Source organism: Syngnathus floridae, chromosome 1 (genome assembly GCF_059516105.1).
Source record: "Syngnathus floridae isolate MCC-2025c chromosome 1, RoL_Sflo_1.0, whole genome shotgun sequence".
Classification (NCBI taxonomy): domain Eukaryota; kingdom Metazoa; phylum Chordata; class Actinopteri; order Syngnathiformes; family Syngnathidae; genus Syngnathus; species Syngnathus floridae.
In genome coordinates this window covers 24,026,980-24,046,503 of record NC_142413.1, presented here as the reverse complement: position 1 = coordinate 24,046,503, position 19,524 = coordinate 24,026,980, and the positions used below count along the sequence as shown (strand labels likewise).

The 19,524-nt window shown below is 45.7% G+C and overlaps 1 protein-coding gene across 2 annotated transcripts in view; it reads right to left on the bottom strand.

Moving 5' to 3' along the window:
• The window catches only part of nexmifb (neurite extension and migration factor b), a 99,409-nt gene extending 85,935 nt beyond the window's left edge, over positions 1–13,474 (bottom strand). For both annotated transcript variants that reach the window (XM_088389761.1, XM_088389771.1), the window contains exon 1: positions 13,022–13,474. The gene's annotated coding sequence lies outside the window, so the exon portion shown is untranslated. The remainder of the gene's footprint in view (positions 1–13,021) is intronic.
• Positions 13,475–19,524: the final 6,050 nt, after the last annotated feature.

Here is a 19,524-nt window from a genome sequence, read left to right as displayed (position 1 = left end):
GAGGCCTCATCACCGGAGCTGAAACACTGCGACGGTAGGCATCTTTGAGATCAGGTTTAAAACCTATTAGCTCATATGGCTGCAGAAAGTAAACAAGCCCCGCCCCAAAAACAGATTTTCCCTCGCCGGGATTACCGTAATTTTCGGACTAAAAGTCGCTCCGGAATATAGGTCACATTAGCCATAAAATGCACAATAACGTGAAAAAAAAACATATATAAGTCGCTCCGGAGCATAAGTCGCATTTTGGGGGGAAATTTATTCGACAAAATCCAACACCAAGAACAGACATGAACGAGCAACAACAGGCTAAACGATAGGTATGCTAACATGACAAACACAAACGAAGAGCTGAGAACGGGCCTGACGTAACATTCAGAGTTATTTAAAAAAAACTATTACATAAATAACACGTTTATAAAACCATCTGTGTCACTCCAATTCATTAAATCCATCGATCGTCCTTTGTCAACAATGGGTGCGCGCCTTCCACAGGCCCATATAACGATATATAAATTAGATATCAAATAACTATTATATAAGCAATAATATTATCAAACCATCTGTGCAATCTAAATCATTAAATCCATCGATCAAATTCCTTGTCCTTTGTCAACAACGCCGCGCGTGCGCCCTGACGTCAGCCTCGTCGTTATTCCACAGATCTAGTATATAACTATATTGTAGCGTTAACAAAGTACAAGGAAAGACGTGGGTTTGGTAAACGGCTCTTTATTTAACAAAACAAACTTCCAGGCATGTGGCGGCGTGGACTTCCAGCCACGGAGGTGGAAGAGAGATCCATAGAATAGGACCGGGCGTGCGTAAAAGCCATGACCGAGCCCCATCCACCGTCCCCGGACAGCGACCCGGCCGAGCGCCGGACCCCGATTTCTATCCACGGAGGTGAACGAGAGCTCCGTAGAGTAGGACCGGGTGTGCGTAAAAGCCATAATAGTTTTTCAAACCTTCTGTGTCACTCCAAATCCTTAAATCCTTCAAACTCTTCGTCCTCCGTGTCACTTAGAAACAAAGCCGCTAATGATGCCGCAGTACGTGGGGCCCTTCGTCATCTTCGTCATCCCGTGATCAATCTTTGCCCTTTTTGTAACACTGCTGACGTCACTTGAAATTCAAATTACAGTAATCCCTTGCTACATCGCGGTTTCACTTTTTTTTTTTCGAAAATTTTTGAGAAAATTCACAAATGAGTCGCTCCTTATTATAAGTGGCCCCCCCACCCAAACTACGAAAAAAAACGCGATTTATGGTCCGAAAATTACGGTACTTACATAAATAAACCATAAGCAAATCCCAAATAAAGAGCACCTTTGGGGGAATCAGGTGAGATGGAAACACGTCGTATCAACACCTCTGAGACAGATGGCAAAGAAGCGGTTTATACAAAGCATCATTTGAATATAAAAAGGAAAATAGCTCATGTTGCGATGCAGCCAAAGTATTTAGCCAAGCATAACAGAAACATTGTCCTGAAGCGGTGATTGGAAGTGCAACAAAGATGCACCCGCTGAAAAGGATGCTCTTGCTATTTGGAAAAGCGTGCAATCTGAGGACATATCAGTCGTTGCCTTTGACTTTCTTATTCTGAATGGCTCTTATCAATTTGGTCAATGCACCTCTAGTGGTAAGGCAAAGCATCTCTGCTTAAGTACATTTTGGTTTTTTATCACAATATACTACGTTTAAATTGATTCACGATTCATCGCAAAGGCTTCATGCGATTAATCAAGAGCAAAAATTTGAGTCGTTGTCAAGCCCTAAAAAATCAAGTTTGGTGGTAATGTTACCACTGAATCGTTGTTTTTTTTTTTTGGGGCTGTTTTTTTTTTTTACACTTTTATAAGAGTTCACTTTGTTAAAGGGTAAAAACAATTTAACAACAACAACAATAATAATAAAGGTTTCATGATGAAATCTTCTGAACGTGTTCATTCTGTAAACAAGGAGCTCAACAAAAGTCCTGAAATAGACATTTCAACTTTTGGTATTTTCAAAGAAGAAATTGCTTTGTTCCACCAGTTTTGTTTAGCATTTAACGTGGCTAGAAAGAGCGATTTTCATCATTATCTGCTGTGTAATGGTCAATTAGGTGTCAAAAACAAATTACACTTTTCTTACCATCCATTTCATCTACTCAGAATAACTGAGACAAAGAAAGGCTGGAGTCCAATATTTATCTGGTCAGATGGGGAAAGTAAAAGAAGGCCATTTTGAACATCATAAATTTACCATAAAAAATATCTACAAAGCATTCACTTAGCTAAATCAGACACATTTTCCACAACATACTTCGATCCTGTGAGTCACCACGACTTGAATTAAACAGAGGCCTACGTGTTATTTCAATTTTCAGCATACAAGTATACAAGGTATTAACAATGAATCTCAGAGGCTTTGTGTGACTAAATGATGAATTAGCGCTTTATATCAGCTGCGGCTACACCGAGGTGCTTATTTGACTCCCTCTGGAGAGCATTTCACTGGCTCAGCACTGATGTATGTGGGCTGAATTGTGACTGTGGAGCTGAAGGATGACTTGGGGAATGTGACTTGGAAGAGCACTGACACATAGCGAGCTGAGAAACGTCTATTTGCTCATGGCGGAGCTTCCATACGTGGCCCGATGCTGCTGTCAGAGGCGAGCCCAAAATAAGTGAGGGGGAGGCGTCATGGTCCCGCTTGTTTTCTGACGCTACAATTAGACACTTGTTTAGATCTGCATATAGTACAAAAACCGAATGCCACCACAAGCTTGGTTGGTTTAATTAACTTTACAGCGGTGAGTAGGATTTTAAATTTCCTCTGAGCATTGAAGAGGGGCCCAGGAAAAAACAAATTTTGTTTGCATCCCTCCAATAATAGACGATTTGATACAAAATATATGACATTTTGTTTGCATCTTTTCAATAAAAGATGATTCGATGCAGACTGTATCGAGGCATGGGGTGCGATAAGATTCAAAGAGTTATCACGAGTAAATCCTAACTGTAACGAACTGCGGCAAGTCCAAGCAGGCAGGCAAACAAACACGCAGCTGTATGTATATCCTGGATGTCACTTCGCAGTGTGCTCACATCAGACTCTTCATCCCGAACGCATGTGGAATGAGAAGTCCTAATTATTATTTCCATTGTGCCACGCTCCTCTGACAAGGACCACTTGCTGGGAATGATTATAATTATTAGCCTTAGTAGAATAGTTGTCACGCTGTTGTGCCATCAGCAGCAACATCCAACAGATCGGGTCAAATCCATCTTGAAAAATTCACACATGCCATTCAGTTTGGTGTTTTGATATTCTGGGATGTTTCTCATTTAACTTGCATTCTGTCTTGCCTCTGGCCTGGTATGAGAAACGCAATGCGAAGCGTTACTGGCCATTTTTGACGGGTGGGCTTTTGCCACGCTTTTTTCTCTGACATGGATGACGATAAAAAAGCTTTTCACATCAATTATCCTGAATGTTTGTTTTGGGCACAAGTGGCGCTGCAGACTTTCCTAAATGAAAACAGCAGCACTGCTAAACGGATTACAGCAAATCTTTGACTGAATGCTGCATCACAATAAATATTAATAAATGTTCATCCGGCGTATGATCCGGTCGGCTTTTTTTTTTTGCATGCAGATTCACAACATTGTTTGGAGAAGCAAACGAGGCTGTCTTGAAATGCGGGTAAGTACGTACAGCGGATTCTTTTCTGAGGCATTCGTCCCTTGTTAAGTGGTGAACAGACAAAACAACATTTACAAAAAAAAAAAAGATGAGAAAGTGCAAAGGAGCTTCTCTCCCCATTAGAAACACTAGCATCTATCTCACCACGGTTTGTTTGTTACCGATGCACCCCAACCTCCCGTACAAGCAGCCTTTATTTCTATTCCTCATGTCTCTGTACTCTCTCAGTCCATCCTTTCCTCTCATCTTCCCACCATCCCGCCATTCCTCTGCAGCTCCTATTTATTCCTCTCTCCTGGTGCGTGCTACTCTGATTCGTCATCATCAAGCCCCTCGCCCTCCTCCCTCCCTTTCCAGCCGCCAAATTAAAGATAAGGCTAATGAAGATGTCTTATTATTCCACTATCCCCACAGTATACATGTCCAGCATATAACACCTCCGGCTTCGACAGGAGGAATTTAAATTAAATAAAAAAATAAAAAAAACGTTCAAAAAAAAAAAAAGAAGCTGAAATTAGACAAGGGCCAATGAATCTATTAGTGTTATTATATGAGGAAAAAAACGTTGTTATTGCCACTGTGTGCGCCATTACAAAGAGAACAACACAAGGGAGCATACTGCGAAAGCAATTAAAATCCAGCCTCGTCACACAGCTTCCTCCCTCCCGAGTCATGTTGTGAATATGATGCTTTCACACCATTCATGTGAGTGCACTTGTGTCCGCCACATTAAAGCCTCCGCCGCTGCAGGCTCCTTCTCAAATTTCTCAGGATCACATCTCACGGTCTGCTTCGAGAATCCTGGGAGTTGACATGTTCGGGGGGGGGGGGACGGAACATTGGTTGTGCAGGGGGCGGGGCGAGGCAGGGGGACTTCACATTATCTATCCATCCGCAATATGAGGGTCTGATGTGGAAGCAGACAATGAGGTATGAACGTCAAGTCTGCGTACACGTGGTCCCAGTGGCCACCAGCCCACATAGTGAGCTCAAGTAGGCAATGCGGAAAGTGCTTTAATAGAGTCCGCATTAATTGGACCTTTGTGCGTTGATGGCAGAAATCCGAACGCATTACTTGGTCTAACCATGCACAACTAATTCATCAACAAAAAGATGACACACAGCTTTCTGCACGCTTTTTCTTTAACATTGTATCCTGAAAAGGGCCTATGTGTAGGGGAGCGAGAGGGCCACCTTGGTGTGTGCGTGATTTGTCACACTCTAAACCTTCATCTCCACAATATGTCTCATTAACTCTGTTTATCCGTTTCTCCGCTGGTATGTTGGTGCACCATAACTTTCCTAATGGGTTTAATAAAGTATGGCGCATAAAACAAATAATTACACAGACTAGGGAAGGCAAATTCATCAAAATGTTTTTGTGATTTAAATCTTTGGTGGCTAGAAATCGGAGTACTGTGAAACAATTAATAAAGTGAACGGTGTATGCATATTCCTGCATTGTGAATGTGCTGTGAACTCACCGTGCTGCTTGTGACATATTAGGGATGGGTGTCGATTCAGATTTTCAAAATTAATAAAAATAGCAAAGTTCCATTGCAATTATTAAATGTGAATTTTGGGAGTAGAATAAGCACAAAGTTTTGAAATGAATAAATAATCGTTATCCATCTAGATCTGTGTATCGACCCATGTAGTATCTTCTTTATCTAGGAATCCATTGGCAGTTTGTATTGATTTGCGTATCTCTGTGTCTAACTGCATGTGAGCTGTATTGACCAATGTCAAATGTAAAATGACAGTGTTTTTACATGCGTCAATCTATGTATGCATCTTGTGTTGTTTGATACAAGACAAAAAATATATCCCAATATAGGCCATTTTATGTCTCGATAAATGATATAAATTCTTCTGAATGATTAATTAATTTTAAAATTGAATGGTGGCTTTCTGATGGTTTTGCCATTGATTAATAAAACACATATTTTACAGAGAGAACTCAACTAACCAAATAAGGCCAACACAATAAAATTCTGTCAATTTCCAGTGGCCAAATAAATACCATTCAAATTAGCTGGTTGTGCTCACTTTCCAAGGAACAAAACAAAAAGCATAAAATGAATATAAAGATAGTAACATAAAGTGATACGATTTAAATAGCTAATAAATTAACTGATTTTAGGAGTTTTGGGAACACAGAAACTATCGCTTCTGCCTGCCTGCCTGCCTGCCTGCCTGCCTGCCTGCCTGCCTGCCTGCCTGCCTGCCTGCCTGCCTGCCTGCCTGCCTGCCTGCCTGCCTGCCTGCCTGCCTGCCTGCCTGCCTGCCTGCCTGCCTGCCTGCCTGCCTGCCTGCCTGCCTGCCTGCCTGCCTGCCTGCCTGCCTGCCTGCCTGCCTGCCTGCCTGCCTGCCTGCCTGCCTGCCTGCCTGCCTGCCTGCCTGCCTGCCTGCCTGCCTGCCTGCCTGCCTGCCTGCCTGCCTGCCTGCCTGCCTGCCTGCCTGCCTGCCTGCCTGCCTGCCTGCCTGCCTGCCTGCCTGCCTGCCTGCCTGCCTGCCTGCCTGCCTGCCTGCCTGCCTGCCTGCCTGCCTGCCTGCCTGCCTGCCTGCCTGCCTGCCTGCCTGCCTGCCTGCCTGCCTGCCTGCCTGCCTGCCTGCCTGCCTGCCTGCCTGCCTGCCTGCCTGCCTGCCTGCCTGCCTGCCTGCCTGCCTGCCTGCCTGCCTGCCTGCCTGCCTGCCTGCCTGCCTGCCTGCCTGCCTGCCTGCCTGCCTGCCTGCCTGCCTGCCTGCCTGCCTGCCTGCCTGCCTGCCTGCCTGCCTGCCTGCCTGCCTGCCTGCCTGCCTGCCTGCCTGCCTGCCTGCCTGCCTGCCTGCCTGCCTGCCTGCCTGCCTGCCTGCCTGCCTGCCTGCCTGCCTGCCTGCCTGCCTGCCTGCCTGCCTGCCTGCCTGCCTGCCTGCCTGCCTGCCTGCCTGCCTGCCTGCCTGCCTGCCTGCCTGCCTGCCTGCCTGCCTGCCTGCCTGCCTGCCTGCCTGCCTGCCTGCCTGCCTGCCTGCCTGCCTGCCTGCCTGCCTGCCTGCCTGCCTGCCTGCCTGCCTGCCTGCCTGCCTGCCTGCCTGCCTGCCTGCCTGCCTGCCTGCCTGCCTGCCTGCCTGCCTGCCTGCCTGCCTGCCTGCCTGCCTGCCTGCCTGCCTGCCTGCCTGCCTGCCTGCCTGCCTGCCTGCCTGCCTGCCTGCCTGCCTGCCTGCCTGCCTGCCTGCCTGCCTGCCTGCCTGCCTGCCTGCCTGCCTGCCTGCCTGCCTGCCTGCCTGCCTGCCTGCCTGCCTGCCTGCCTGCCTGCCTGCCTGCCTGCCTGCCTGCCTGCCTGCCTGCCTGCCTGCCTGCCTGCCTGCCTGCCTGCCTGCCTGCCTGCCTGCCTGCCTGCCTGCCTGCCTGCCTGCCTGCCTGCCTGCCTGCCTGCCTGCCTGCCTGCCTGCCTGCCTGCCTGCCTGCCTGCCTGCCTGCCTGCCTGCCTGCCTGCCTGCCTGCCTGCCTGCCTGCCTGCCTGCCTGCCTGCCTGCCTGCCTGCCTGCCTGCCTGCCTGCCTGCCTGCCTGCCTGCCTGCCTGCCTGCCTGCCTGCCTGCCTGCCTGCCTGCCTGCCTGCCTGCCTGCCTGCCTGCCTGCCTGCCTGCCTGCCTGCCTGCCTGCCTGCCTGCCTGCCTGCCTGCCTGCCTGCCTGCCTGCCTGCCTGCCTGCCTGCCTGCCTGCCTGCCTGCCTGCCTGCCTGCCTGCCTGCCTGCCTGCCTGCCTGCCTGCCTGCCTGCCTGCCTGCCTGCCTGCCTGCCTGCCTGCCTGCCTGCCTGCCTGCCTGCCTGCCTGCCTGCCTGCCTGCCTGCCTGCCTGCCTGCCTGCCTGCCTGCCTGCCTGCCTGCCTGCCTGCCTGCCTGCCTGCCTGCCTGCCTGCCTGCCTGCCTGCCTGCCTGCCTGCCTGCCTGCCTGCCTGCCTGCCTGCCTGCCTGCCTGCCTGCCTGCCTGCCTGCCTGCCTGCCTGCCTGCCTGCCTGCCTGCCTGCCTGCCTGCCTGCCTGCCTGCCTGCCTGCCTGCCTGCCTGCCTGCCTGCCTGCCTGCCTGCCTGCCTGCCTGCCTGCCTGCCTGCCTGCCTGCCTGCCTGCCTGCCTGCCTGCCTGCCTGCCTGCCTGCCTGCCTGCCTGCCTGCCTGCCTGCCTGCCTGCCTGCCTGCCTGCCTGCCTGCCTGCCTGCCTGCCTGCCTGCCTGCCTGCCTGCCTGCCTGCCTGCCTGCCTGCCTGCCTGCCTGCCTGCCTGCCTGCCTGCCTGCCTGCCTGCCTGCCTGCCTGCCTGCCTGCCTGCCTGCCTGCCTGCCTGCCTGCCTGCCTGCCTGCCTGCCTGCCTGCCTGCCTGCCTGCCTGCCTGCCTGCCTGCCTGCCTGCCTGCCTGCCTGCCTGCCTGCCTGCCTGCCTGCCTGCCTGCCTGCCTGCCTGCCTGCCTGCCTGCCTGCCTGCCTGCCTGCCTGCCTGCCTGCCTGCCTGCCTGCCTGCCTGCCTGCCTGCCTGCCTGCCTGCCTGCCTGCCTGCCTGCCTGCCTGCCTGCCTGCCTGCCTGCCTGCCTGCCTGCCTGCCTGCCTGCCTGCCTGCCTGCCTGCCTGCCTGCCTGCCTGCCTGCCTGCCTGCCTGCCTGCCTGCCTGCCTGCCTGCCTGCCTGCCTGCCTGCCTGCCTATCAATCAGAAGATTTAAGTTGCCTGAATTGAACTTTTAATAATGTCCTGAACAAGGTCCACAAACAAACTGGATTTGCAATGTAACAGCAACAACATGTAGGATAAATTGATAAATTGGACATACCCTGTCACAACTGTGAACAACACACTAACAAGAAAATCAAACCATCACAAAAGCTCAGAGAAGTTGCTGCTGTTAAACCGATGCGTAGCAGCAGTTAAGTTATAACTGACTTTTGAACCTAAGATGGATGAGTCCATCAGTAAAACGAATCACTTTGCCATGTTTATAATGTGTAATGCCTCGCGCATCCTACTTGGTCTTTCAACGATGCAAAAAAACAAGACACAGAAATTTCATGAGTAAATCCATCTTGTACACAGAAAAAAAAAATGTTGTATGGTAAGTAAACACGTCTGCCTCACAATTTTGCCATTCAGGTGTAAATCTCAGCTCTCCCATGCTCCCTTTGGATTTTTCCAGACATGACAGAACTGATTTTATGTCCAATGTCCCTCTCCCAACAACCGTTGAGCTGACATAGGCTACACTGCTCGCTAAAGAACAGGTGAACATACACTATCAGATTTCTGTACATCTTGATAGCCATCCACTTTGAGGGTCACGAGTGAGCTAGAACTTATCCTTGCAGTACAGGCAGTCGACAACTTGTCTATGCGACAGATATGCAAAACAGTTTGCGACGCAGTTTATTTTAAGCATTCACTACCTTGTCACAAAATTGTGTAAAAAATGTAGCATAATCAGCTTAATCTAAAAAATGTAGCATAATCAGCTTAATCAATTCAACTTTTTATATTTTATGAAATAATAGAATGTACACGTGGACGTAATGGCGGAGCTCAAGAGGGGTCGTGGGGGCACTGCCCCCCTCGCCACCAGGTGCCAGGCCAGACAATTTACTTTGAGGTATTTTTTGATTATTCCAGGAATTTCTTTTCTACATTTTAACCCCAAAGAAAAAGAATAGCTCTGCCAGTCTGTGCAGCTTTGGAGCGCAGAACTTAGCAAGATACTGTAGATCAGTGGTTCCCAAAGTGGGCGGTACCGCGCCCCTGGGGGCGGTGGAAAGATCTGGGGGGGCGGTGAGGACGAAGGGGGCGGTAGGGGGGCGGTAGGGGGGCGGCAGTCCGAAGTCAAAGTCAGAAGTTGAAGGGGGCGGTAGGGGGGCGGCAGTCCGAAGTCTATGTAGTCACTACATAGACAGCATAGACTACAAAAGCAAAAACTCAGGTTTGTAATTTCAAGCTTGTAATGTTCAGAATTTTATCTTATAATAAAAATCGCATTCTGGCGGTCAACATCATCTTCAGTTCAAGTGAACATGAAATTGGGGACTCGCCAGAACGCGCCGTGTTGTGTTGTGTTGTGTTGTGTTGAGCTGGTTAGGGTGGTGCATTCACTGATATATATTGTTACGAATGTACATATATGACTTTGTACCTGTGTGTGCATGTGTGTGTGCATATATGCGTGTTCGCGCGTGTGTCATTGTGTGGGTGGCGAGGGTGGCGTGCCTTAGATCACGTCCGCCACCATTTTCTGTGAGTAAATGGAAGAAAATGAATACGTGAGAGGGTAAACTTGCTTTTGCTTAAATTAGTTCACAAATACACATTTGTGTTTAACCTTTCTCTTTTCAAATTGCGGCATACCAAATCTGTGTGTGTGTGTGTGTGGGGGGGGGGGGGGGGGCGCTAGGAATTCACTGGGGAGCCAAGGGGGCGCTAGCCTGAAAAAGTTTGGGAACCACTGCTGTAGATAAACAAATTATAAACTGAAGTTTCCTTTTTTCTTAATTGCAGCCTTTAGAAAATTGCATTCTACTTCTGTACATAGCAACATCGAATGAATTTGATTAATTGTTCATTCCGCAATGGTGCCCCATTTTGGTTTTTAATTCATTACACTGTCCCACCTTTATGCACACATATTTTCCGATGAAAATGAAAATTGTATGTGCAGGGATAAACATACGTTTTGGGGTCCGCCACTAGCAAGAGGATATTTCCTGAGCCGGGAAGGGGAGTGGGGTGGAGCTGACAGCGAAAAAGAGCTCAACAGCGCCTCAGTCCCCTGAGGACACGCTGCAGCTCTCTGTGTGCTCGCGGCTATGAAAAGCAATCAGGGCCCGGCCCGCTCCCCTGCTCTTACCTCTGCCTTTAATTACAGAAAGCCTGCATCGCAGAGAAAGACTAGAGCTGCTGGGCCTCAGCGTGGCGTGTCACAACCCAGACGCAGCGGGACTCTGCATACATTGTTACTGACCAAACCCCCCTAATGGGATCATCATCAAGGTGCTTTCTAGAGCAGAGATACCAGATCAGGAAAGAAACCATTCTAGACATAAAGCTCAGTGGGACGCCTTAGAGGCTGGTTTGTCATTCATACCATGTCCTTTCTAAGCAACACCTTGCAACATCTTAGTCCTTGATTCTGATTTATGATGATAAGGATGTGTTCGAGGTGTAAAATATCAATAAGAGGCATGATCGTCACGTGAGGAGAATGGCTGGCGGCGTTGATGGGCTTTAGTTGCTTCTCTGTGGACTGACTAGTGCTAGCAGAATCTTGTGCATTCGCCCAAGGCCAGAAAGCAGGAGAAGCCGCCGAGCAGTGCACACACATCAGCCCCGGGAAGATAAGAGAGAGACTATGTACACAAGCTGCCGCTTTTATGGCTGCAACATAAAGCTCGAGCTGCATTTTAAAACACATTTCAGGCAAAGCTGCTGGCAGAAAGATGGGGCTGAATTGTGTTACTGGGCTAAATTTCTCACACCCATTTACATTTAATGACACAACCAGGGCGAGATTTATGCACTAACTAAAGTTGTATTGTATTGGAAGGATGGTTTAATTATTCTGACTCTCCACAAGTTGAAGGTGGTCCACATTTTGGACAATTTGTGTCCTGAAGTTATTTTAGTCAATTTTAGTAACTATCAATGGGATGACTTAAAACACGAGTTCAAATTGCAATTAGGGCTAACGTCCCACCCGTGGAAAATGGATTGCGGGAATGGCGTCTAGTGTGGACTGGGCAAAACATATTACGTGAGTTACTTGCGTTGGTGGACAGTAACTGGGGAAAGTTGCTTTTTCTTTGAACATTGTGATAAATGGGTATTATTTTGAACCACAGCTATGTATACTGATAATCACCTCACCAATTTCTTGGTAGCTTTAACGCATGAATATGGGTCGTTTTCTACGCCTTCATTGTAAAAAACACAATGTGCATTTTATCAGCATGAATTTGAATTAGAAAAAACGTTTTTCTTTGTTGTGACAGCCACAATTTTCACAACAGCAAAACATGTGCCTAAATTAAAATGCTATCAAACTTGAAATGTTGCTATTTTACCCAATTTGGGTTAGTTTGACCCAGCAGTTTTAACAACAGTGCATTTACTGCCACTGTTTCACTCACTACTGCGGCCAAACCTTCTTCCTGTTTACATTTGTGCCGCCAATAAGGAAAGAGAACACGTGGATTGTTGTGACGCATTTCGGTACAGCTAGTTTCCACTCCGAGGATCGTCAAACAAGACCAGGCCGAGGAGCACCCGCAACGATCCCCGCCTGCAAGCACACGTCACATAGCCCGGGGCCCAATAGCGCACATGGTGCCGTCACACATGATAATGATACCCACATCAATGTGTCAACTCAATTTAACCCTCTTATAGGCTCTTTTTGACTCAATCAATGCATGGCCTTCCATCTGGTTTTCACTGCTGTCTTCACATTAGGGGAGAAGGACCCGCAAAGGGCAACTGATAAGCATTTCACGACCAGCGCCTCACTGCAGCCGCACTCAAAAGGATTTAAATTGCCGTAAAACTTAAAAGCAGGAGGGTGTTCCCAGTACCTGTCACAAGCACAATGTCAACACTTTGTCTCTTTAATAAGCCAAGCATCTTAGAAAGCAACACCACAACACCACGACCGTGCTCAGGACATCGAGTAAACATGCTTTCTCTAAAGCTAGTGGGCTGACAGTGAAGGCATTCACACACAGTGCACCTGTATACTTCACTGCCACCATGTGTGTCTGTGCATGTGTGGGGGCCGGGGGTCACGTAAAAGAAGAAAAATTGCAATGAGGATTTATGTTTGGGATCCTTTGGAGAGGGGGAGGGGCTTCTTGGGAAGGTGTGTTAACCCATATTGGGGGTTCAATATCTCATTCATGAATCATTCATTACTGGGGACTATTCGTGTCTTGTTCGTTTAGGGAGTATATAGGGAAGGGGGGGAGCATATTTAAATGACGGCTCGCCCTAAATACACAACAGTAGGATTCCAAAAGACGTGCATTTTTTTTTCTCTTAAACATAACATAAATTAGCCAGTATGCAATGTGAGTGGGTATTTTTCTTAATTTCTTTCTTTCTTTTTTCTTTCAAGAAAGCTGCAATGGGTGGATGAACGTGAGCACGCTATACGACAGCTGTCCCAAGGAGGCTGCTACTACACCGCATGCTCCCTTGGAATAAAATGTCTGATGGGGGAGAGCGAAAGCATGGATGGCCTTTAAATCAGTGTATTAATCAAGCACCCCAATTCAGCAACACAAAACGCTCACGTTAATAGCGATGGTAATGATAAAAGAACGTTTGACTGCCTACCTCCAGAGCGTCTGCGCCACAAAAAAACTGCGTCCTACTCCGCGCGTCGCAATCGGATCCTCCGCAAGAGGTTCGGGCGGAATGTGAGAAGGTGCGTCTTCTTTCCTCCCAAATGCAAACACGTCCCCCCTGCATGTCCCCCACCCACCAGCCCCAGCTAGCCAGCAGCAGCAGCTACACCAGAATCAGAACCAGCGGCAGGAGCAGCAGCCCAGGCCTTCTCTTAGCAGGTGGACGCGCCTCTCAGTGATGGAGACACGGCAACTCTCCTTTGCCGCGCTGCTCCATGCTACGCCGCGATTCGTATTTCCAGGAAGAGGCGCTCACAAGGCGGCCCGGCCCGTCCCAGCTCCTGCCCGCCTCCTTTTCGACAAACTAGGAGCAGCTTGATGTTGCCATTGTCACGGTTCTTTTTCCCCCCTCTCCTATTTTTTTTTTTTTTTTTTTTTTTTTTTTTTTGCAGCTGTACCTCTCCCCTTCCTTGCAGTCTGCTCACCCCTCCTCTTCCTCTTCGAGCCTTCTGGATCCGACCTATGAGCGCGCACAGGCGGCCGACGGAGGCGCGGAACAAATCAGGTGTAGGCCACTCCGGATGGGACTGTATCATAACAGGACGACTGCAAGCACATGAATAATGAATAGGCTGTTCGTGTGTGCTGCCACGGATGCACGTCCTGATGGTTCCACTCGTGACACTTGGATAGACACTCTGTAGCTCTCTGGGAAAAGCTGCTACTTATTTGCGCTTGCAAAATAACCCGTTCAATCAAATGAGATCCGACACGAGAGATGTATGAAAAATCACTTAAAGGTGCTTTACAATATGTTCCACTAGAGTAAACAGAAGGCGCAGGCCATTCTGCTACTTGTCAACTGAAAATGACAGCACAGTTGCTCAGAGCCAGGTATTGACCAATCACAGCTCAGTTTGGGTATATCACATGACCAAAATCAGAAAACAGGTGAGCCACGATGGTTATAGAGCACAGGTGTCAAACTCAAGGCCTGGGGGCCAGATACGGCCCGCCACATCATTTTATGTGGCCCGCGAAGACAAATTGTGCATCAAATTCGTGTGTCATTACTAGAATTAAACCTAGACCCAAGTCTAAGTACTTACAGACAAGCAAAACTGACCACCCTATTTATTCAAAAGAATATGTAGTTTCATGTTGTCAGGAATTATGTTCTTGTCAAGTAGCCAATGCAATCAAATGAGATTCCAAATGAGTACGGAATTTAAAAGACAACAATGCAGAGTATTGATTGACGATGCTCGAATTATTTATGTTTATTTGTAAAACATGTTTAAAACTGAACCACATCATACTTCGGGCTGAGAGAAATGCATATCCTACTCTTCCTCCAACAAATGTATCCATCAATGGATTATGATATTTGTTTGTTCTTGTCCCCTTAAAATTGACCAAAGAGAGATTTTCTGACACTACAGCGAAATGGAGGTGAGGTCATTTAGAATCGGGAACACAGGACAGTATGGGCGTGATAATCATTTCTTTTTATTTACCCATTTACGTAATGGTTTATATCACACTTTCTTGATTTTTTTTTTTTTTAATAAGTCCTCACATCCACTGGCAACAGAGCAGACATTGATTGGCTCCGAGAGGCACTTGTGTTTGTGAACGACATAAGACCCTGGCTTATATAAAAATCAATACTATTGTTCTATGTTCTTTATTTTGAAGTTAGTATAGAGGTCAAAACATGAAGTTTGACAAACTCAAATGTTACGTGTAGAGGCGTCCTTATCACTGTTGGACATTTTACCTAGGAAAAAAGTCAGGGGTATTTGATAGAATAACCGATAGGATAATCGATTCCAAAATGGCTTATTTGTGACAGCCCTGTACCTAGAGATTTTTCTAAGATTGTATTTTTTAAGGAAAGACAGACACATCAGTCATGATGATGCAATGCAGTTGTAACTAACTCACTGGAAAAATGATATTCAACATGTTGGCATAAGCCTGATTTTTTCCATTCATCTTTTCAATTACCTAATGTGGTAGATGTGTCTTTTCAAGTTTCTTTTTAATATATTGTGCATTCTTGTATTGGCAACTCGGAATTGATAATACTGTACATCACTGGCGTATTTCTTTGCCTACTTGGGAATGTATTAAAGGTCTCTTGATATTTTCATAAAGTAGGCGTACATTGGGTGGATTGACAGATATGATTTTGCTCAGGGCATGCAGACAGACGAACGGATAGACAGACAGACACTAGAAATACGGCAAATTATTGCAACTAATAGCGAGATCGCATACCTGTGCAGACGTGAAGCTATAATGGCCTTCCAATAACACAATTGGATATTTTGGGCTCTTTGACAAACATTAAATCAAACACAGTATAAGCGCACACAATGTTGCTTCTCTTAATTGAACTTGTCTTCTTCTCTTGGTGCATGCACGCTGGCAAATACAATTTATTTTATTTTCCTCTCTGACGCAAACCCGCCTCGCGGCCTTTCAAATTACTTTAGAAATACTAGATGTGGAACCTTTGCTTGCTTCATTTCACTTTTCAACTGCAAGAGATTTTTTTTGTTTTTTTTAAAGCCATTAAATACCATTTGTTGCTGTCTTTATCAGAGACGTATCGAACAAGTTCGAAGCTTGCTTTAAAGGCTGACAAGCTAATTGTGTGTGATATGACGCAAGAAACCCGAAATATCTTTTCACGATGAAATTTAGTTGGCATTGTGTAACAAATTAATTAATAGCAAATAAATAATCCCAGCCACATCATAACAATGTTCTCTCCAAAATGTGTATCTTGTTGCAAATATGAACCACAGTTAAGAGAGTGAATGCAAACTTGGCATGGGCATCAGTTCATCAAATATTATAAATGTGCAGTGCATTAGTTGGACCAAAACATGGATTCCTGGAGTGGAAATAATGACACATTGTCTGTATTTCTGAGCAACAGTATCACTAACAAGCTGTCCTAATGCAACGCCCACACAGCTGTCTCACAACGTCACCCTACCAGACCCAAATTTTATATTTACACCAGTGCCAGGTTTCACACATTGTTCCGCCTTAATTGTTTCTTACTACATAAATATAACATCGCAATACTGCCAAGTGCGACAGATATCACTTTTGGTTTTCCATCAAGAAATTATCACAAGTATGCTCAATGCTATCATTGTAAAGTGCTTGGACAGGGTTCGTTCAATGTCATGATGGGTCATTTTATGCAGTGGTTCCCTATTTTTTCAATTATATATGTTGCGTCTACAGAGCAGTGATTCAGTTACTAAATTACTGAGTATAAATAAACATCTCGTAATCCTTATGACGTGGTTTTGGAGTATCTGTCCTCTAGTGACCCTCATTTGTCATTCAGCAACATCAACAGACAAGATGGGGCGGCTGCCACATGGAAAAAAAGATTCATTCAGACGATGTGCTGATATGAATCCTGCCTGGCAACAATTGGCCATGCGTAGGAAAATTAATTGAATTCATTTCGTTGCTGTTTCTGCACCTTTGTCACAGCACACAACACCTAGCAGTGATAGGTGAAAATCTGTACTATAGAGACCACATGAAAAACCTTTTTTGAATAGTTTTAGTCACAAAGAACAAAAGAGAATAAAAAATGTAGACACGGCAATGTTCTACAAAACTATTTAACTTAGTCTAATGAAAAGCCAGTAAAAAATACACATTATGAAAAAAGACCAAAAAGTGTACCACATTAGATATTTTGGATGCTTACTAAATTGAAGTCTCCTTGAAAATAAAATCACGAGATTACTATCTGATATTGATCATTGTCGTTGTCCTGGCATGCAGCCTAGCCAAGTGATAAAATGAACACAAACAAATAAATGTAAAGTAGTGACGGTAGTGAGCACCTGAAATTGCTTGCAGCAGCACTCACTGAAGATGCACTAAAATTCTTGGAGCGAAATGTTGAGAATAAAATGCAAGCAGGAAAAAAAAAAAAAAAACACTGATGCTCAACAAGCCTGACAGTTGGTGTGAAACGTCCTATAAGTTATGTAAAAATTGGCCCTGAATGCTAAGTTATTTCCGATTAAAACACGCTTGGACCTAAATTGAATTTGACACACTGTAGTGATGGTAATGATGTCATCTAGGCATAAACCCCGGAGTGGCTCTGTAGACGGTGAATAATGGAGCAACTCCCTTGGGAAATACCACAGCAGCCACTTGTGATGTGACAATTTTAGTGGGATTCAACAGCCAGCAAGCTACACGACACGTAAAAGGGTCAAAAGAGTCGGCTACGGTATTTGACGTGAGTCATCATTTCTCGTGTACCCCGCTTACGCAATCCATGCAGTTTACAAACAAATATTGTCACATTTTAGATCCACAAATGTATAATCATAAATTCTCACAGCTATGGATAATTTAGCCTTCAATTGAATTGCATCTTTGGTGTGAGTGGTTGTCTATAACACCATCAGCCACACCCACCTATTTAAGGCTTTGTTCACTACGAAAGCCTGATTCACACTGGCTGGGGAACGGAAGTCTCACCATCTTGACTGTCAAGTAACCTGCTTTAAATTGTGAATTTCTTTATTTCTAAAAAATGACAAAGAATATAAGTCGACATTTCTTACAATAAAAATAGCGAATTGAAGCTAATTTTGATTGACACTCTGTGACCCGTCGGACTTAATATCAAAGTCATTGTTTAAGTCAGCTCCATCTATTCGGGTGGTATAAACAAAATAGTGCTGAATAAGCGCACTTCATTTACTGTTTACCATTTAGCCCACACTTGCCTCGCCTCAGTATACATAAGTACCCTGGCATTGGCTGGAGACTAGTTTATGGTGTACACCGCTTCTCGCCCAATATCAGGTGGGATTGGCTCCAGCTCAACTGTGACAAGAGGGAAGACAGAAGCTAGATGAATGGCTTGATGTTTTTTGCTTACAATATAATTATTTCAGATCCCTGCTGCTGGTCAATGGTGAGAGGAAACGTGTAAAAATGTAAATACGCTCTGTAAAACAGTATGTATGGTTTAAGTGAGGCAAGCTTTCCAATTTAAAGAATAATTTCCTGTCTGTATGGTGATGTGTATTCTTGCTATATTCAATCATTCATTGGTTTAAGGTAGAGTGTAAATTATGTGTATTCGTGTACAAGGCAATAAACGGTACGGTGTTTGTGGAGGATCCGAAGGTGTCAAGATGACCTCAACAAAATATATGGGTTTATGCCTGACCACCTTTTGCCTAGTTTGAAAAGAATTGTGCCTGCCACAGTAGGATAATTTTCATGCAAGACAACAAAACATCCCACGCAGTAAAAAAAATACCACTAAATCTTTAGCTGCTATGGGTATGAAGGGAGGAAAATTTTACAGTGTGGTTGTTCTTAATGAGAACCTGAGGAACATATTGAGGATAAAATCAAGATGGTGGACAGCAATATAGGGCGAAATTTGGACATTTTCACAGAGGGGTTTACTCACTTTTGTTGTCAGCAGTTAACAGCATCATTGTATTTTGATGGGACAGTAAATTGACAGTTATACAAGCTGCACAATATTTTGTATTTATTCATATTTCTTCAGTGTTTTCCAATGAAAAAAAATTAAAACAAAATCTTACATAAGCAGTTTGATTTAAATTTGTATTTAGTGCATGCATACACACATACACACATACACACACACACACACACACATACACATACATACGTACACAGTATTTCCAGTACATAAAAATTTGCAACGCAGTGTGTATCGTTATTTGTTGAATTCATCGTCATGTGCGCATCACTGTGTGAATATTCGCTCTCATTCTGACCAGGAGCACTGGTATCACGCACAAGGATTACGCACATAAATTTACACTCCCACACAAAACGGTGGAAATAACTACATCTTCTGTGAGGCACTGATGCATATTTATCACGGCTGAGACGCCCGCCCTTGGCCACACAGGCCTACGAGTTGCATCGAGGAGGGATGGGTGTGTGTGAGCTGGCTGTCTGGTGCAGAGGATCAACTTCCACTTTCAGACCATGGAGAGCGCGGGGGACTTAAGTAACAGGCGGTGGACGGGGGGTTGCAAATGTTTATAACCTATAAGTAGGCTTTGTAGGAGGTAGGGTGCGGCGCGGTGGCTTTTGGGGTAATGTTTACATTCCGAATCCATCCACAAAGAATCACAATAGAGATCACAATTCATTAGTGGAGTGATTTTCAAAGTGTGATATGCAGACTCTCTCTAGTGGTATAGAAAAGACTCATCGGCCAAGTACAGTTCAGTTGTATTTGACTTTCAACATGATGATTAAAATTAGCATGAAAATATTTTATTTAAAACGAACTATGAAATATTTGTCTTGTGCAAAATAATGAATTTTAATCTAGGCCTGTACCAAAATATTCAGTTCCATTTATAAATGATTTTAAAAGGCCAGACCATTGGGGAAAAAAAAAGTTAAACGCTAGATGATTGTAGAAGAACG